General features: G+C 42.7%; 1 pseudogene; it reads right to left on the bottom strand.

Moving 5' to 3' along the window:
- Positions 1-16788: 16788 nt before the first annotated feature.
- Positions 16789-16874, bottom strand: LOC111538681 (annotated as a pseudogene).
- Positions 16875-17114: the final 240 nt, after the last annotated feature.

Here is a 17114-nt window from a genome sequence, read left to right as displayed (position 1 = left end):
CTCAGAAACAGTAAGTAGACCAGCACAACCCAATACAAGGCTCTGGTGAAGAAGAATCTGGATGGCAACGGCTTACAGAAATGAAAACCTTAAAATATGGCATGATTCCGTATGCCAGACGTCAACACAGAGTGCATATAAAACCATTTATTCATTCAACAAGTACTCTTGCATGCTTAGTGTGTTTGTGATACTATGCCAAGTGTGGGCATAATTCATGAAATCTCAAGGCAAACAAAATGCTGAGATTTCAGCCAAGCTTCATCTTTGATGACAGCAGCAGTCAATTTGACTTTGCAATGTTCAGCCGAGTGATTTCTTTAAATAGTCCTAGTACTGAACTCCTCTGAAAACTTTGAATAAGGAAGCAAGGTTTCTATTAAGGGACCCCAGATATGGGTATAAGAGGGTCACATAACTTTATAAACTTTATACAAGTACTAAACTAGAGTTACCATATCTAATAGTATCATTTAGAGGACTTTGAAAGGAAATTGATATTTTCACTACAACCTTCCTGAAGTCCTCCTTCTGATGAAGAAAAACAGGGATGAAACCCAACCCTCTAAAAATATTTTTATAAAAAATTAATGGATGTCAGTTTTCAGGTTGGAGGTTTATTCAATGTCTTCTTGTGTACTCTTCAATCTCTCCGCAGTCACTGTCTGTTTTATTCAACTCATGACTGCCTAGCTATACTGCTAGTCTAAGTAATATTTACTTTACCGCTCATCAATATTTGCCACTTTTAGTAAATATTATACCATTACACTACTTAAAGATTTATTAAGCAGTTAAAATTGAGTCTTTACCTCATTTAGTATTTATCTTTGAACAGACTGGGTACAGCATAAATAGCCATAGCCAAATTCAGAATTCTTATTTTTAGTGTAATTGGACCAAAAATCATCTGCACACCTGGAAAGGTGTTGACCAAAGCCTCATCAAAGGGGAACCCTGTTTATTAATGACCCCAACTCCAGACCTTTCTGGAAAAAACTAGGTAACCTTTAATTAAAATTACAAATAAACTTTTAATTAATCTTAAAGCATACACTGAGTTTGTCAGTAAACTCGCACCAACCTAATACTTTGAACGATTCCTCATATTCTACATTTCTTTTTCACTGGGTGAAATTCTGAAAATCCAGTACTATTTCTCTTATAGCCACAGTGAGTCAGCTTCTGAGCGGCCAACGGAAACTCATAGAAGGTGGAAAGGGGAGATAAGGCTTGCTTCCTTGACACTAGTTAAGTGCTTCAGATTCCACTGAGAAGGAAAGAAGGAAGGGGCACGAACCCCTGGTGAGTAGCCTGTGGACGTGTGATCTGAAGGTCATTCATTCTGCAAACGTTAATGAAGCAGCTACTATATGCTGGGCACAGTGCCAGGTGCTGAGGCTATGATTTTTGCATAAGACAGACTAGGTTCTTGTTGCCTTGGCGAGAGACAGAAAATAGCCAAATAAGCAAGAAAAAATTCAGAAGCTGATCATTCCAAGAAATTTTAAATAGAACGATTTGATAGACAGAGTTGACCTGTGCCTCTGAATTTCAGGTCAAGGAAAATCTCTCTGAGGAGGTGGCAGCTAAGTCTGAAAGATGGAAGGATCCAACCATGGGAAAATCAGGGAGAAGACCATTCCCAGCAGAGGATACAGTTAATGCAAAGGCCCTGAGGCAGGAAAGAACTTGAAGGCAGCTTCTGGAAATAAAAAGAAAGTCCATCCCCCTTCCCCCAGTGTGCACAACGATCATGTACTATTTTATAATGAGAAAAAATGTTACTTTGGGGGGGAAAGCTTCATCTCCTTTAACACTTGTGGACATCAATCTTAATGAAATTCTAAATGTAGAAAAAAAAACTTTTAGGCACAATGATATTCATAGCAGCATCATAATAGTGAAAAAACAGAAACAACCTAAACGTTCAACAACAGATGAGTGGTTATATAAATTGCAGTATATCCATTTTTTAGGGATTCTGTACTCAAAATTATTAAGACTTCTTTTCTATCTGGTCTTTTCTATTTTACAAATTCCCTTTAATGAACATGAATTACCTTTATGATTAAAAAAAAAAAAATGAGCTGGCCAGGTGCGGTGGCTCATGCCTATAATCCCAGCACTTTGGGAGGCCGAGGCAGGCAGATCACGAAGTCAAGAGATCAAGACCATCCTGGCCAACATGGTGAAACCCTGTCTCTACCAAAAATACAAAAATTAGCTGGACCTGGTGGTGTGCACCTATAGTCCCAGCTACTTGGGAGGCTGAGGCAGAAGAATCACTTGAACCCGGGAAGCAGAGGTTGCAGTGAGCAGATATCATGCCACTGCACTCCAGCCTGGGCAACAGAGTGAGACTCTGTCTCAAAAAAAAAAAAAAGTCAACATGGCAGATTAGCATCCAAGATGGAGTTCCTTTAGCCTACAGGCTAAAGGTGAGTCGTGGCTGTGGGTGTAAAATCCAGAATCACAAGAAAACTAGGGTTTGAGTGGTATCACAGATCGGATTTCCTGGAAAACAGATTCTGAGAAAGAGATCTGCAAGTAGATAATTTGTTGGTGTTTTGGGTTGAATGCTACCCTCTCAAAAGATAGATTTGTTAGAGTAGGCAGATAGCTAGACATGAGCAGGTGGGGGAGCCCCTGAGAAAAGGGAGGCCTGGAAAATCTCACACTCCAGAGATCACCCAAAACGTGCATAAGAGATGTGAGTAGAGAGGAGGGAAAATACCTTGGCAGAAAGGAACACCCCTTAAGACCCCAGTAATTGCTCACTCTTCAGTTCACCTGTCAGATTGTTGCTAGCTACATGCTGATAGGGCAAAGGAGAAATTCCAAAAAGAAATGCAGGCACAATAATGTTGACCACTGTACAACATTCTTTGAGTGGCAGTACTGAGCAATGCAACCATTGGGTAGAATCCATATCCAACACAGAACCCACGCGCGTGCACCATTAGTAAAGGAGGGTCCCACAAGCCTGGGGTAGGAACTAGGTATGAAAAAGGCAGGGACTTAAGGCAGAAGCAGGAAAACTAGACAAAGGAAAAAGGCAGAGACTTAAGACAGAGGTGGGAACATCAAGAAAAAAACAAAAAATCAACATCATAAAAACCCAGCGCAGAGTTCTCAGGCTGCTGCTGGCTCACTCTCTTTCAGCAGCCTGTTCAGGCTTATCTTTCAGAGTGTCCTGGCTCTCTAAATAAACTCTCTGCTCTCATCTTCCTTCAATAAATTCTCTTTTTTAAGTAAAGTAGTTGCTTGGCAGAATTCTGTCTTCCAAGTAAGACTAAAAACCAAGGATCCTGAAACTGCCACTGCAAAATTATAACTGAGACAGTGAAAGAGATCTGACCTAAACAACTTCATCTTGATTCTAAGTTCCAAGCTATCCATGTTCACTCCTGGGCATAGGCTGAACTAACTTTGGGAGGAACTTAGTTTATAGTTTAACTTTAAAACAAAGACAATAACAGCCTTTTCCCAAAACAAATCCCCTTCCTACCTGGGGACTAGACTGCCTTGGTAGGACTAACAAATTATCTGAAGGATGAGAAATTATGGTTTAGGAGTCATACAGCTGGCGGTTACAAGAGTCTGGAGTCTGGCCCACCTCAAATTGCTCCTTGGGGTAACATCACTATTGTAAAGCCTAAGGTCAGTGCCTGAGATATTTTGCAGGCTCTGCACATGATGGATCATCTGGTACCACCCACACTGATAAACTAGCTCATCTGGTCTTGTGGCCCTCACTCAGGAACTGACTCAGCACAAGAGGACAGCTTCCACTCCCTGTGACTTCATCTCTGACCCAACCAATCAGCACTCCCGATTCACTGGCCCCCCCCACCAGCGAATTATCCTTAAAAACTCTGATCCTTGAATGCTGCAGGAAACTGATTTGAGAAATAATAAAACTCCAGTCTCCTGCACAGTCACGTCTGCATGAATTACTCTTTCTCTATTGCAATTCCCTTGTTTTGACAATTCAGTTTTGTCTAGGCCATGGGCAAGGTGAACCTGTTGGGTGGCTATGATTCCCTTCTTCCTGGTAAGAGGTTGAAGTCCTAACTCCCATTCCTGTGAATGTGGCCTTATTTGGAAACAAGTTATTTGCAGATGTACTTAAGATGCATTCATACCAGGTTAGGGTGGGCTAACTGATATCCTGACAAGAAGGAAATGTGGATACAGACACATATACATGGGGGACATCTGTGACAATGCAGGCAGAGGTTAGAATGATGAATCTACAAGCCAAGGAACTCCAAGACTTGCTGGAAACACAAGAAACTGGGAGACAGGCATGGAGAAGATTCTCCCCCAGTGTCTTCAGAGAGAGTAAGGCCCTGCCAGTGACTTGCTTTGAGACTTCTGACCTCCACAACTGTACTATAATGTTTCTGTTGTTTTAAGCCACCCAGCTTGTGATACTTTGCTAAAGCACCGTTAGAAAGGAATAGTGTGGAGTCATGCTCCCAGGAACTACACATATTGAGGAGGGAGTGAGAGAAGCCAAACTAGGCAGAGGGAGAAGTTGAATAGTGATGCAGTTGGCAACAGTGGGTTCAGAACCCATATGAAGACCCTGTGGAAATATCCCAAACGGAGGCAAGGGGCTCTTCTTCCTTCAGCATAGATCTGTCATTGGATGAGAGCTGTCCTTGAGGGAGGGGTGAAAACTTGGGTTGAGTGGGGCAGCTTCCTTCCACAGAGGCAAATTCTAGAGAGGGACTCAGCTGTGAGCCCAGCCATAAGCCATTCACCCACAGCCAACACCACTGCAGCTGGAGCTGGGAAAAGGTGAATGCCTATGGCCAGAAGGGAGAGCTGAGTGGCACACCCAGCACCCATGATCAGTGGCCATGTCATCTAAACTGGGGAAGGACTTCAGGGGCCCAGAAACAAGAGATCAACTGACTCTGGAGAGAGAATTGGAGGCAAGGGAGAGACAGAGTGATCAGAGAAGACAGATCTCACTCTGAAAGCATAAAGGGGTTTCAGAGACCTTTGATCCAATCTCACAACCCTACATGGGACTCTGTCCAAAACCAAGAAAAAAAAAGCAGTCTCTGTTGTGTTGAGTGACCCTCTTCCCTGGAGGATGGAATATACTTTCTTATTGTCAACCAACACCAGTCTTCCTATGACTCAGAGTTTTTCCCACCTTACCAAACTATGCCTTTTTCACTCTGACACCCACCAATTCCCACTAGACAAAAATACTTGCTGCATTTTCTTTTTGTAAGTTGCTCTGCAACTTTTCCCAACTATACACATTGTCTCCTGCCACCTTTCCCAAACTGTTGTTGAGGCTCATTGCTCAGGAGCACCAGAAAACATGCCTTCCTTCCTCTACATGGCAGCTTTTCAAATGCTTGCAGACACTTTTTCTATCCTCCCTAGATCTTCTTTTCTCCAGGGCAAACATCCTCAGAACTAGATAAACTCTTCCTGCCCTGCTATACAATTCAATTATACTAGGAGATTCCTTGATTGTCTTCCTGTGACATTGTTTCAAACATTTATTCAATCAGCGTATATTTATTAGTCAGGTTCCTGATGTTACGGAATCTCTAGGGTGTTGCTTCTCTGGCTGAAAAAAGTGCTAGTGGCACTTTTGCCAAAGTTCTTTTCCCATGTCCAGGAAGAATGAGGTATGCAGACAAGTGGAGGGTGAGCAAGACAAAGAGGAACTTTATTAAGCATTAGAACAGCTCAGAGGAGACCTGCAGTAGGGTAGTCCTGTCTGCAGCAGGTCATCCTGATGAGTATTCAGTTCTCAGCAGAGAAGGTAGCTCCTCTCTGCAGCTGCTTATCCTGTTGTCTACAGCTCTCAGCAGAAAGGAGGCCCTGGAGAGGGTAGCTCCTCTCTGCAGCTGGTCATCCTGACGTCTCCCCTGCTCTGGCTTAGTCCAGGGTTTTTATGGTCTTCAAAACCATGCTGACTGATCCATGAGCAGCCATGGCCAGGCCCCAGGAAAAGCACCAAAAGTTCCCCTTCCATTCCCCAGGACTGGCAGCCTGGCCTCCAGGCTTCAGGCCTTCCCTGGCCTGAAGGTAGGGCTTCACTGATGATATGGTTTGGCTGTGCCCCCACCCAAATCTCATCTTTTTTTTTTTTTTTTTTTTTTAGATGGAATCTCACTGTCACTCAGGCTGGAGTGCAGTGTGCAGTGGTACAATATCAGCTCACTGCAACCTCTGCCTCCCGGGTTCAAGCAATTCTCCTGCCTCAGCCTCCCAAGTAGCCAGGACTACAGGTGCCCGCCACCACGCCCAGCTAATTTTTTGTATTTTTATTAGAGACGGGTTTTCATCATATTGGTCAGGCTGATCTAAAAATCCTGAAGTGAGGTGATCTGCCCACCTCAATCTCCCAAAGTTTTGGGATTATAGGTGTGAGCTGCTGTGCCCAGTCTCCAGATCTCATCTTGAATTTCCACATGTTGTGGGAGGGATCTGGTGGAAGGTAATTGAATCATGAGGGCAGGTCTTTCCTGTGCTGTTCTCATGACTGTGAATAAGTCTCATGAGATCTGATGGTGATCTGAAACTAATGACAGCTGGGGCTTTATCTTAGTAAGGTTTGTTTGTGTGGACCTGTCTTAGTGCCAATTTTCTGTCTCCAGTGATAGGGTTGTTCTTCTCTGATATGGGAAAGAGGAGGGGAAGCACCTTCACTAAGGGAAATGTATGTCCTGCTTTTAGACAGAGAGGAAGAAGGCAAAAAGCTCTTTCTACATTGATTGCTTCTGAGTTGCCTCCAGCTCAAAACAATCCTTATGGCAAACTGGCATAAGGGTGAGGTAGTATATTCGGAACTCCTTCAATATTTCAAGTCTGGGATAGTAAGGGGAATAGGAGGGGAAAGTCCAAGTTTCTGACTTGAAGCTAGGTAGGAAGTGGTGGGACTCACTAATGTAGAAAGAAAAGAAGTTGGTAGCAACAAGGAGTGGATGAGGTCAGAATAGGTGAAATAGAGAGTCAGAAAGCAAGAGCTGAAAGACTGTGCTTAGATAGCATGATGCTGGAAGTGTATGAGCTGAAGTAGTCCTGAGTAATAGCAAGGTCCAGGATGTGGCCACGATATCTAAGAAAATGAAACTGCTTGGAAATGAGCAGGTCTAGGGCCTGAGAGGTGCAGATGTTGGATGAACACAGAAGCTGCTCAAGATGTGGCCTCCATTCCTGGCACTACAGCTTTGCCTCCCCATAATTACACATAGTAAATGAGCCATCTCCCTCAACTTTGGCCATATGAACAATCTACGAACATTCCTTTCACATTACTTTTCAAGTTGCTGATAGAAATACTAAACGGGCCTGAGACAAATACTTACTTTGAATATGCTTGGAGAATTCCAAATATGCCTTGATGATTTTGAAGTATTTTGTTTTATATGGTTAGGGAGCAATGTCAAGATAATGTTTAATGTAGCCAGGCATGGTGGCACATGCCTGTACTCCCAACTACTCAGGAAGCTGAGGTGGAAGGATACTTGAGCCCAGGAGTTTGAGGTTACAGTGACCTATGATCATGCCACTGCACTCCAGCCTGGGTGACACAGCCAGACCCTGTCTCTAAAACATAAAAATAAAAAAGATAATGTTCTACGTATTCAGGGGACTAATGCCTCACTTCCAGTTATTTCCCACAACAGGTTGATTGTAAGGCGTGGCAGAAGGGGAAGGGTGAGGTATTTATCTTGTGGTTTATTTCCTGGATTTTATAATGCATAGGTAAGTTATATCACCCCAAATTTACTGAGCACAGGTCCCATTAATAACAAAAAGCTATATGTCTCCCATTAAGATATACGCAACATGCAAATATTGGGCTTTTTAGCCATTATGTTTCCTGTTGCACTTGGACCTGAAACCTCAACTTCCATATTCAAGCCTGGGATGATCAAGGGGATGGAGGGGAGTGTAGGGAGGTACAATGAAAGGGTGCTGCTGCTGTTGGTAGACAGATTGAGATGGCAAGGAGCCTAGACAAATGAAGATAAATGGAGTCAGAAGACCTGGGTTCTTGCCCAGGTCTGGCGCTTCTTAGCTCCGTGAATTGGGCAGGTCACTGAACATTGTCTACTAAGTAGGAGGTGTATTAGTTTACCATGCCTGGTTCAATAGGTTATCGTGGGAACAAAGGTGGAACAATGAATGGGAAGGTGCTTTATAAATATTCATTAGAGATGAGGGAAGAAGCTGTTGGTACTGTTTATGAGGGAAGGATCTGTTGGGTCTGCATTTCCAACCATCTGCAAGGCTTTGCTACATATTAACTCACCTATCACTATGCATAATCCTTCCCATTGGCAAGATCCTTTGAAAACCGAGGGCTGTCTGCAGAGCCGCTTGATTCTGGTTATTGAGAAAAACTTTTCCTGCCAGTTCAACCTAAGCCTGGGCCATCCCTAAGCCCATTTTAGCACCAGGTGGCAGAAAATAAGAAAATCTGAATGTAAAATATCTTAAAGAATCATTTTACATTTCCTGGAAGTCTCAGGGCAAGGGGTTAGCCCAGAAAGAGGAATTACACTCCCATAACACACAGAGAAACACTCTCAAATCCTATTTGGACAATCTTCTCCCCTAGGCTTGTCATGAAGACAGCTGCTCCCCAAAGTCCCTCCCATCTTGTCCCCACACTCTTGCCCTCTCCATCTCTGCTCCCACCTTTTACTGAACTTTTTCATCCTAATTTGGATAATTTTCTGATGTTTTTCTCCATCCACAACCCAAGCAGCCCAACAGCTCAGCTTTGTATGTGTATTAGAAGAAAATGATGAACCAGGCTCAGTGGCTCAAGCTTGTAATCCCAGCACTTTGGGGGGCCAAGGCGGGCAGATGTCTTGAGGCCAGGAGCTCAAGACCAGCCTGGCCAACATGAAACTCCATCGCTACTAAAAATACAAAAATTAGTCGAGCGTGGTGGCACACGCCTGTAATCCCAGCTACTCAGGAGGCTGAGGCAGGAGAATCGCTTGAACCCGGGAGGCGGAGGGAGGGAGCCGGCATTGCGCCACTGCACTCTAGCCTCGGCAACTGAGGGAGACTGTCTCAGGAAAAAAAAAAAAAACATAAATACTTAACTTGTTTTCCAGCTGCCTCTGCCGTGGACACAGTTTTCCAGCTGCCTCTCCCCTGACGCTGTGTATGTGCTGGGACATGGCCTGAGGAGAGAAAGATCTTGAAGCCTTTGTCTCCCTCCCACTCTCCTTTAGATCCTGGGAAGTGCGTGCTAACACCAGAGAGCTGCCTGCTCTCAGGAGCTGGAGGCCCTTGGGTAGGCTGTAGGCCCCACTCTGTGGCCTACTCCCTTCCTTCTCTTCTCCTAATAACCACTGCTCAACAAGTTTGAGTCACCAGGCAGGTACGTGGCTCATAAATTGCTCAGCAAAGGGTAGCTGTTAAGATGACTAATAGTGTGCCATGAGCTGTGGGGGCATTCAAGGGAAATATGACCCAACTGTGCCTTGGAGAAATTTAAAATCTATCAATGTGGGTGGGTAGCGTTTCTTATATTCTGCTACTGACAGAACCTCAAATATGGACAGAACAAAGGTCCAGTCCTCTGCCTTTCAGCAGTAAAAAGTCTTTAATTTACATATAAAGCCTTTGAGTCTTGGGCAAGTTACGTCATTTTCTCAAGATCACACATTTGGCTGGGACAAGAACCACATCCTCTCCTAGACTTCTGGTTCTCCATAAGACAAAATTCACGTGTTTTCTGTTCTTCAAAAAGTAGCAGTTGCCTTCTAAACTTGTCTGGTACAAAGTTGTGAAAATTGATCACTCTATTGTTTTGACTACCCTTACGATATTTGGGTCATTTCAGACTGAGGCTGCCTAAAATCCCAGAGCTGTGTCTCCAAGCCAGTGATAAACCAGATGGCAGAGGATGAATATTATTAGACTCCATTTATCCAGAAGAGGATAGTTATACCGTTAAGAAGGAGGAGAAAAAATTAGTAAACAATGTAACAGCAACATGGCAACAGAGGAAACATTTTGAATGTATTAACAGCGTTTTCTTTTTTTAAAAAAAAATGGCACTGTGAAAAGGGGAAGAAGCAGGAAGTGGCCTTAAAAACTGTGAATACAAACACATGTTGATTAAGAGATATCGGTAGTTCCATGAAATAAATATAAAAGAAAAGCCAGATCAGGTTAAGACTCTGCCACTTCAAGGAATTAGTGAAGATGAACATAACCTATCCTTCCTTTTGGTCTCTCTGGATCACAGGCAGGCACTGTGTCTCCCATCTCTCTCTCTCATACACACGCACGCACGCACACACACACACACACGTGCACACAGATGAGTGGGATAAATACTGTCAATGCAGCACAAACCACCACCTTAAATCTCATAATCATTCTATTTCAAGGTTGCTCAAGTCTGACAGCTCTAACTACAACTCCAGAACTTCAGAAGTTTTATTTGAAGAGCTGTTCAAGTGCTATGTACTACAAAGGTTTCTGGGCTTTTCTCTTCCTTGCCTATAAACTCAGTTGAAAACTTCTTTTCTTCTTCCCCTAACTGCCTTAGAGGGCAATCTGTGATACCATTAGTAGTCCTAAGATGGTGAACACCAGACTGCTGTTCAATTGACCAGTAACTTAAATCCATTTGAGTTTAATGGTATAAACTAAACTGCTGGACTCCTGGGTGCTAGGAGACACTACATCAGAAATATGCCATGTGGTTACTTAGAAAGATTCATGTTTGTGTTGGTCATACGTTCCCTGTCTCCCCTCATGGCATCCTTCTTTCCACACTCTTTTCAGGTCTATCTTTTTGTTTTCTTTTGATTAATAGACTTATGTTTTGAGCAGTTTTAAGTTTTTCAGAAAAACTGAGTGGAAATTATGGATTCCCATGCAACCCTCCCACAACCCCTTCCAGTTTCCTTAGTGCATTAGTGTGGGACATTTGTAATCATTCATAAGGCAATACTGAAACATTATTATTAACTAAAGTCCATAGGTCACATTAGGGTTCACTCTTTGTTGTTATACATTGTATGAATTTACACATACATGCAATGGTGAATGGCACATATTCACCATTACAGTACTGATGTGGTTTGGATCTGTGTCCCCACCCAAATCTCATGTTGAATTATAATCCCTAATGCTGGAGGTGGAGCCTGGTGGGAGATGATTGGATCGCAGGGGCCATTTCTAATGGTTTAGCACCATCCCCCTAATGCTGTTCTCATAATAGAGTTATCATGAGATCTGGTTGTTTAAAAGTGTATAGGCCCTCGCTCCATTCTCTTCCTCCTGTTCTGCCGTTGTAAGATGTGCCTGCTTCCCCTTTGCTTTCTGCCAAGATTGAAAGTTATCTGAGGCCTCTCCAGAAGCTGCTGTGCTTCCTGTACAGCCTGCAGAATTATGAGCAATTAAACTTCTCTTTGTAAATTACCCAGTCTCAGGTATTTCTTTATAACAGTGTGAGAATGGACTAATACAAGTGTCATACAGAATAGTTTCACTACCTGTGTTAGCCTGTTCTCCCACTGCTATAAAGAAATACCTGAGATTGGGTAATTTATAAAGGAAAGAGGTTTAATTGGCCCACAATTCTGCAGGCTTTACAGGAAACATAGCAGTTTATAAAGGAAAGAGGTTTAATTGGCCCACAATTCTGCAGGCTTTACAGGAAACATAGCAGTTTCTGCTTCTGGGGAGGCCTCAGGAAACTTACAATCATAGTGGAAGGTAAGCAGAGAGCAGCACTTCACATGGCCAGAGAATGAGTAAGGGCAGGGTAGGGGGTGCTACACACTTTTAAACAACCAGATCTCATGAGCACTCACTCACTATGATGAGAGCAGCGCTAAGGGGGAAATCTGCCCCCATGATCCAATCACCTCCCACCAGGCCCCACCTCCAACATTGGGGATTACAATTGAGCATGAGATGTGGTTGGGGACACAGATCCAAACCATATCATCCCACCTCAAGCCCCTCCCAAATCTCATGTTCCTCTTACACTGCAAAATACAATTATGCCTTTCTGACAGTCCCTCAAAGTTTTAACTCATTCCAGCATTAACTCCAAAGTCCACCGTCCAAAGTCTCATCTGAGACAAGGTTAGTCCTGTCTGCCCATGAGCCTGTAAAATCAAAAACAAACTAGTTATTTCTAAGATACAATGGGGGTACAGGCACTGGGTAAATACTCCTGTTCCAAAAGGGAGAAATCAGACAAAAGAAAGGGACTATAGGCCCTATGCAAGTCCAAAATCCAGCAGGGCAGTCATTAAATCTTAAAGCTCCAAAATAATCTCCTTTGACTCCATGTCTCACATCTAAGGCACACTGGTATGAGGGATGGGCTCCCAAGGCTTTGGGCAGCTCCACCCCTGGGTCTTGCAGGGTTCAGCCCCCACAGCTGCTCTCATGAGCTGGTGTTGAGTGTTTGTAATTTTTTCAGGTGTAGGGTGCAAACTGCTGGTCAATCTACCATTCTGGAGTCTGAAGGACGATGGCCCTCTTCTCACAGCTCCACTAGGCACTGTCCTACTGGGAACTCTGTGCAGGGGCTCCAACCCCACATTTCCCCTCTGCACTGCCCTAGTAGATGTTCTCTTTGAGGGCTCTGCCCCTGTAGCAGGTTTCTCCCTGGACATCCAGGCTTTTCCATACATCCTCTGAAATCTAGACAGAGGCTCCCAAACCTCAAGTCTTGTATTCTGTGCACTCACAGGCTTAACACCAGGTAGAAGCCATCAAGGCTTATGGCTTGCACCGTATGAATCAGTGGACTGAGATGTACCTTTGGGCTTTGAGCCCATCTGGAGCTAGAGCAGTTGGGATGCAGGGCTTCATGTCCTTGAGCCACATCTGGAGCTAGAGCAATTGGGATGCAGGGCTTCTTGTCCTGGGGCTGCACAGTGCAGCAAGGCCCTGGGCCTGGCTAGCCCATGAAACCATTATTTTCTTCTAGGCCTCTGGGCCTGTGACGGGAGAGACTGCAGCAAAGATCTCTGAAATACTTTTGAGTCATTTCCCTCATTGTCTTGGCTATCAGCATTTGCCTTCCTTTTAGTTATGCAAATTTCTAAGTTATCTATTCTAGTTATTTCTAAGATACAATTCAAGCCGCCTGCTTGAATTCCTCCCCTGAAAGTGGGTTTTTTCTTTTATCCCATATGGCTAGGCTGCAAATTTTCCAAACTTTTACACTCTGCTTCCATTTTAAATATAAGTTTCAGTTTCAGGTCATTTATTTGCTCACACATATAAGCATGGGTTGTTAGAGGCAGCCAGGCTGATTCTTGAACACTTTGCTGCTTAGAAATTTCTTCCACCAGGTACCCTAAATCATCATTCTCAAGTTCCAAGTTCCACAGATCCCTAGGACAGGGTCACAATGCCTCCAAGTCCTTTGCTAAGATATAACACATGTGACCTTTGCTCCAGTTCCCAATAAGTTCCTCATTTCCACCTGAGCCCTCCTCAGTCTGGACTTCATTGTCCATATCACTATTGGCTCTTTGGTCACAACTATTCAACAAGTTCCAAATTTTCCCACGTATTCCTGTCTTCTTCTGAGCCTCCACACGCTTCCAACCTCTACCCATTATCCAATTACAAAGTCACTTCCATATTTTCAGGTACCTTTATAGCAATGCTCCACTCCTCAGTTCCAACTTTCTGTATCAGTCCATTCTCATTTTGCTATAAAGAAATACCTGAGACTGGGTAATTTATAAAGGAAAGAAGTTTAATTGGTCAGCAGCTCTCCATGCTATACAGGAAGCATTGCGGATTCTGCTTCTGAGGAGAACTTAGGAAATTTACAATCATGGTAGAAGGTAAAGAGAGAGCAGCACTTCACATGGCCAGAGAAGGAGCAAGAGAGAGAGAGGCAGGAGGTGCTACACCAGATGGTTTTAAACAACCAGCACTCACTCATTACGATGAGAGCAGCACTGGGGGAGAAATCCGCCCCCGTGATCCAGTCACCCCCCACCAGGCCCCACCTCCAGCATAGGGGATTACAATTGAACATGAGATTTGGGTGGGGACACAGATCCAAATCGTATCACTGCCCTAAAAATCCCATGTTCAAACTATTAATCCTCCCCTTCTTCCCTTCCCTCAAACTCCTAGAAACCACTGTTCTTTTTATTATCTCCATATTTCCACAATGTTATACGTTAATCATTAAAATGATATAGCATGTAGATGTAGCCTTTCAGATTGGCTTAGTTTACCTAGCAATACGTATTTAAGGTTTATCCATGTCTTTTCATGGTTTGCTAGCTCATTGCCTTTTAGTGCTAATATTCTACTATATGGATGTACTACAGTTTGTTTACCCGTTAACCTATTAAAAAACACCTTGGTTGCTTCCAAGTTTTGGCAATAAAGAATAAAGCATGTGCTGGTTTTGGTGGGGGCATGTTTTTAATTCATTTGGGAGTACCAAAGAGTACAATTGCTGGATCTTATGATAAGAGAATGTTTACTTTTTAAGAAACTGCCAAACTCTCTTCCAAAGTGGCTGTACCGTTTTGCATTCCTGCCAGTAATGAATGAGAGTTTCTGTTGCTCCACATTCTTGCCAGCTTTTGGTGTTGTTACTGTTTTGTACTTTACACCTTCTAGTAGGGTATAGCAGTATCCCATTTGTTTATTTGCCATTGGTATACAGGCACACCTCAGAGATATTGTGGGTTCAGTACCAACTGCCACAATAAAGTGAACATCTCCATAAAGCAAGTTGCACGAATTTTTTGGTCTCCCAGCACATATAAAAGTTACGTTTATACTATATTATAAATGTCTATTAAGTATGCAATAGAACTACGAATTTTTTTAAAGTACATACCTTAATTTAGAAACATTGCTAAAAATGGTAACAATCATCTGAGACTTCAGTGAGTCATAATTTTGTTGCTGGTACAGGGTTTTGCCTCAATGTTGGTAGTTGCTGACTGATCAGAGTGGTGGTTGCTAGAAGGTGGAGTGGCCCTGATATTTTAAAAAATGAGAGAAAACTGAAGCTTGCCATATCAATTGACACTTCCTTTCACAAAAGATTTCTCTGTAGCATGCAAAGATGTCTGTTAGCATTTTACCCACAATAGAACTTCTTTCATCCTCTCCAACTGTGCTGCTGCTTTATTACCTACGATCATGTAATATTCTAAATTCTTTGTTGTCATTTCAACAATGGTCACATCATCTTTACCAGGAGTAGATTCCATCTCAGAACAAAACAAACAAACAAACAAACACTTTCTTTGTTCATCCATAAGAAGCAGTTCCTCATTCCTTCAAATTTGTTGATGAGATTGCAGCAATTCAGTCACATCTTCAGTCTCTACTTTTAATTCTAGTTCTCTGCCATTTCCACCACCATCTGCAGTGACTTCCTCCATTGATGTCGTGAACCCCACAAAGTCATCCTTGAGGATTGAAATCACCTTCTTCCAAACTCCCATTAATGTGGATATTTTTACCTCCTCCCATGAATCATGAATTTTCTTAATGGCATCTAGAATGATGAATCCTTTCCAGAAGGTTTTCAGTTTACTTTGCCCAGATCCATCAGAGGAATCACTGTCTGTAGCAGTGATAGCCTTACAGAATGTATTTCTTCAATAAACTTGAAAATCAAAATTACTCATTGATCCATGGGTTGTGGAATAGATGTTGTATTAGCAGGTATAAAACAACATTCATCTCCTTGTATAGGTCTTGGGTGACTACGTACATTGTCAATGAGCAGAAATAGTTCAAAAGAACGTTTTCTTTTTTTTTTTTCTGAGTAGTAGGTCTTGATAGTGGGCATAAACATTCAGTAAACCATGCTGTAAACAGATGCATGATCATCCAGGATTTGTTATTTCATATATAGAGTATAAGCAGAGTCGATTTTGCAAGATTCTTTTTATTTTATTTTATTTTTTAATTGAGACAGGGTCTCACTCTGTCACCCGGGTTGGCGTGCAGTGGCATGATCATAGCTCCCTGCAACCTCGATCTCCCAGGCTCAGATGATCCTCCTGCCTCAGCCTCCCAAGTAGCTGGGACTACAGGCATGTGCCCACCATGCCCAACTAAAGATTTAGCATAATTCTTAAGGGCCCTAGGGTTTTCAGAATGGTCAATGAGCATTGGCTTCAACTTAGAGTGACCAGCCACATTAAAGTGATTAGCCCCTAACAAGAGAGTCAGCTTGTCCTTTAAAGCTTTGAAGCCAGGCATTGATTTCTCTCTAGCTATGAGAGTCATAGATGGCATCCTCTTCTAACAGAAGACTGTTCATCTACATTGAAAATCTGTTTAATGTAGCCACCTTGATCAATTATCTTAGCTAGGTTTTCTGTATAACTTAGTGTAGCTTCTCCATCAGCACTTGCTGCTTCACCTTGCACTTTGCAAAGACTATCAAAATGGGACACAAAGACATGAAGTGCACATATGCTGTTGGAAAATTGAGGCCAATAGACTTGCTCAATGCAGGGTTGCCACAAACCTTCACTTTGGAAACAAAAAATGCAGTATCTGTGAAGCCCAATAAAGTGAAGTGCAATAAAATAAGGTAAGCCTGTATTTTCCTTGGTGAGGTCTCTTTTTAGGTCTTTTGCCCATTTTGGATACCAGTACTTTATCAGATCTGTGTTATGCAAATATTTTATCCCATTCCGTGGCCTATTTGTTAAATAAAATTATAGGACGCTATTGTTTTATTTTCCTTTCTTCTTTATTAGTTTTTTTCTTTTCTTTTCTTTTCTTTTTTTTTTTTTCCTTTTTCATGTCAAAAAGGTTTAGAGGGAGGCACATCGCGCACACAATCATGAACACCCAATCATCACACTTATGAACTACGAAAGGAGAAGGCTACTGTTTTGGACTAAGCTCCTGTGCTAGGCCCCAACAGACCAGACTAAAAATCAAAATGGAGTCACTCATGCAGTGTTTCCAAGTTACTAAACTAAGTTGTTATCTAACCTTCAAGAAATCAGGAGAGATAACAGTCATTTTCCAAAACAGGCCAGTTTCAATCTTTAATTGGCATGATAATGATGATAAGTTCCCTCTGCTTTAATATTTACACAGAAAGGGTAGCCAAAAGT

The sequence above is a fragment of the Piliocolobus tephrosceles genome, chromosome 5 (genome assembly GCF_002776525.5).
Source record: "Piliocolobus tephrosceles isolate RC106 chromosome 5, ASM277652v3, whole genome shotgun sequence".
NCBI lineage: Eukaryota > Metazoa > Chordata > Mammalia > Primates > Cercopithecidae > Piliocolobus > Piliocolobus tephrosceles.
The sequence above is the reverse complement of the archived record's forward strand: the minus strand, read 5'-3'. Positions and strand labels throughout refer to the sequence as shown.